We start from the raw sequence: 4,219 nt of genomic DNA, 5'->3' as shown, positions 1-4,219 counted from the left end.
TTTCCGATGTTCAAGTTTCCATGGCACTATATTCTTCTCATCTGCATCCCTGATTGAAATACCCCCTAATTCCGCACTTTGGAATTCATCACGTGCTTTCGCTTTTTTTTGACTGCATTGTGCATTGTTTTATTTCCAGAAGTAGGTCAAAAGCCCCCATAGAAAACAGACCATCCTCACTTGGATTAGTACAGAAGCACAGACATACATATACTATATATATATATATATATATATATATATATATATATATATATATATAATGATAATATATATATATATATGTATATAATATATATATATATATATATATATATATATATATATATATATATGTATATGTACATATATATATATATATATATATATATATATATATATATATATATATATATATATATATATATATATATATATATATATATATTTGTGTGTGTGTGTGTGTATGTGAATCTTTTTATCACATCACCGTGATTTATGTACATGCATATATATATATATATATATATATATATATATATATATATATATATATATATATATGTAAGCACATGTGTGTGTGTGCGATATTATGTATGTATTTTATGTATATGTATAAATGTGGGAGTATATGTGTGTATGAATCTTCAGTTTATCTTTTTGTATTAGTCACAGATATTATGCATACCAGCTTTCCTTCGGGTATATAATATATAATAATATATACATTGCATTATACAGTTGAAAAAAAAAACACATGATACAGTCATAAATAAACCTGAGAAAGAACATTCGAAAATTAAAATCTAGTTTACGGGTTTCTAGATTAACACAAATTCATAAACGAGGGAAAATTGTTATTTGCAGAGAAACTAATATGAGATAGAAATAAATCACGATAACTACAGAAGGAATTATTGCTCTGTCATTTTCCGTCGTCTTACTTATAGTTTAATCTTTCGTAAGACTAACTGCAATATGATTTGGCTAAAATTTAGGTTCATCTATGCTACTCTCTCTCTCTCTCAAGTATTCATACTTCGCTCTCTTTCTTTCTCTTCCGGATATATCGTATTGCTTGCTGTCTTTGTTTCCGTACAACACTGCTTTCCAAGCTTTCGCCCATACAAATTACCACCAGTGTTTCTGCTTGATGAAGGCAGCTGTGACTGTTTGCCATTGTTTTCGAAAAACAATATCCATAAATCTTTATCAGATTTCTGAAGATTCCACATTCATGGCAGCGACTAGTTAACCGTAAAACAAATCAATAGCATCGTGTTAGTTGAAATTTATATCAAGGTTTTGAGTTTATTAGAAAATTTAAATCATCCCCCCTGCCCCGCCGCCGCCCCCTTTTTCTTTATCATCGGAGAATTACATAGCAGAGGGTTCATGCATTCTGTGAATGAATCAGGAGAGAGAGAGAGAGAGAGAGAGAGAGAGAGAGAGAGAGAGAGAGAGAGAGAGAGAGAGAGGGAGGGAGGGAGAGAGAGAGAGAATCCAACATGCAGGCAGGTAGATAGATAGATAGACATACGAGAGACTTACCTGTCTGTCAGAATCTTTGGAGGTTGATCACTTCCGTTCTTCCTCTTTTCCTCCTCTCTCAATGATTTAGATACTCCTGCAAAGTCTTCAGTTTTTCATTAAGATTTATATCTTAACCAGGTTCTTCTTTCTAAAGGATCAAATAAAGCCAATAGTCTCTGGAGAACTGCAGTTTCAAGCGGGCGTCATATTGTTCATTTCCAGTACAACACATCATCCAAACTGACCTTCACGGTGCCACCAGCGAGCGCAAGGATCATTACACGATTGCCACTGATTCACCGCCGGACTACGATCATTTGGAATGAAAACGAGGAAACGGAGAGACCACTTATTTCCAGAGGCACTTGAAGAAGTGTTATTCATAAAGACAGCGTCGAAAACAGAACGTCAAGTCATTTATCCTAGCGCTCGAAATTCCAGCCACCACAGTCGGCGGGAAAAGTGAGAGTCCCGCTTACTGGAAAGAAGGTGTGCGAGCGAGCGAGGGAGCGAGCGAGGCCGAAGCGGTTACCCGACTGGCACCCAGATTTGTACTAAGAACACGTCGAGAGAGACAAAGTCGACTCGTCGGAGGCACTGTGTGCTGCTGGCTCCGCCACATGTTCAGTGGACGGGTCGGGTGGCTGGTTGGTCAGGAGGGGTAGGGGGAGTAGGAAGGCAGTCAAGGTCTCCGACAAGATATTGTTATACGCTCGTGACTCCTCCCACTTGGCTACTACCTATAAGTGACCCCAGACCATAGGAAACGAATTGCTGCGGGGGTGATTGCCGTTCTGTCTGCCCTCTTACCCATCTCGGAATAGCTGTTGTTATGGATTGGAGCCCGTAATGGTCAGGGCAGGGAGAGCACGACCCTAATCTGGAATACTCTATGGGCCTTGTATATACAAACAACGTTTAACAATTGTGATAACTTTTTGCATTCAGAACAAAGAATTATATGGTTTCTATTTATTTATTTATTTATTTATTTATTTATTTATTTATTTATTGCTTTTTCAAGAATATTGATAACATTATTAATCTCGTGTCTTTGCCGTTGTCAAGGTCCTTGAAGAATCGTTTAGTCGTTGATTTTGTTGAAATACTAGACGCCAAATTTTGCTTCACATCTGAACGAATGTTCATTAATTACGTTCTTGTCTCTTATTCGGTACATATATGAAATATATCATTTGGGAGGTAAAGTGAATTTAGATATTAAAGGACATTTGTAGCTTGAATTGATATATAAATGGATCACGGTTCGATGTGATAATTATTCATATATAGATATATATATATATATATATATATATATATATGAGAGAGAGAGAGAGAGAGGTGCTTGTGTGTGCGCGATTTGTTTTGTTTTTGTTAGTGCAATCCCGGAAATCAAGAAGACTAAACTTCGTATGAAATTCTCATTCTTTTACCGGTTAAATAAAACCTTCCTTAACTACAAATAAATTCGTCTTCGTTAAAGTAAAATCATAAAAATTCCGAAGTAACATTCATTCGTAAACGTGTAGACTGTGGATAACATGTTTCGAGAGAAAAGCGTGTCTTCTTTGCGTGCAAGCAAAAGACATCATCTATACTTAGAGTTTTTGTAAAAGTTGCTCATTAATTATCTCTGCGCTGTTCTCTTGTTCCATGTGATTTTGGCTCAGATATCGCACGAAATGGCGTGGTAACTGATATGCTGTATGTAACTCGGTTGTCCGGTCTGTAGTTATATTCATGTGCTGTACTTACATATTTCAATTTGAGAAATGCATACGGATAGATTTCTGCAAACGTATGGACACTTTCTTCTAAAAATCAAACGGTCTGGTAAGGAGTAACAGATTAAGAGCAGAACTGGTAGTTAATGATAAATTTCTTGTATATCTTAATGACCATGGAATAAGACCACTTTGTCTCTTATATAGGAAACTACTTGCCGATTTGTTGTATTTTTTTCTTTTTTTTTCACCTTTCCATCACCATATGTTCTTCGGAGTTTTCCTCGAGGTACTGTGACACAGTTTATAAAAAACAATTTGTTTGTGGCCCCTTTCTTCGGGTACCTGAAAAATAAAAATAATTCTCACATACACAACAAAGAGAACTGTATTCGTAGCTCAGAAAACTGAGACAAAAAGGCTTAGGTAACCCTGTTATAAGATAAAAAAAAAAAAAAAAAAAAAAAATCCCGTACGTCATTGGCATTGAGAATACTGAACCATTTGTTAAGCTATAATCCGTGTCCCGTTGTCCTGAGGTATCTGTTATCATCATGTCAGACATAAATGCTTAAGGAACACTGGAACGACTCTTTCTTGAAAAGATTGCAAAAAAAGTTACTTATCTTTTATTGACTGAAGTGTACGTAGTCAAATATTCATGTTGAAATTCCACCATTTAGTCGTTTTCTGTATTTCGGAAGTAATTGCCGTGACAGGAGGGACACGCAGGACGAACTTAGATCCATGGTCATAAAAGCAAAACGCAATGATTATGGTCTACATTTATTCCATCACGCAAGTGTTTGAAGAGCATTGAGATCAACAGGTATATTAATCCAGTTAAATTTTCCTTTAGTTTCACTCATACTTGCATCTAAAATTTAAAGTTTTGAATATCTTTTTGTAACATTAACATTAAGCTCAGGCAAACGCGAGAGCTGGAAGGCCTCTGCTTCTCTGTTGTGAAGCGTATCACA

The 4,219-nt window shown here is 35.7% G+C and overlaps 1 protein-coding gene across 1 annotated transcript in view; it reads right to left on the bottom strand.

The window, feature by feature from the left end:
* Nucleotides 1-2,092, bottom strand: part of LOC135226595 (uncharacterized) — a 129,853-nt gene extending 127,761 nt beyond the window's left edge. The window contains 1 exon segment of the mRNA XM_064266293.1: nucleotides 1,531-2,092. The gene's annotated coding sequence lies outside the window, so the exon portion shown is untranslated.
* Nucleotides 2,093-4,219: the final 2,127 nt, after the last annotated feature.

Source organism: Macrobrachium nipponense, chromosome 20, assembly GCF_015104395.2.
Source record: "Macrobrachium nipponense isolate FS-2020 chromosome 20, ASM1510439v2, whole genome shotgun sequence".
Classification (NCBI taxonomy): Eukaryota; Metazoa; Arthropoda; class Malacostraca; order Decapoda; family Palaemonidae; genus Macrobrachium; species Macrobrachium nipponense.
Note: the sequence above shows the minus strand (reverse complement) of the source record. Positions and strands in the feature narration are given on the sequence as shown.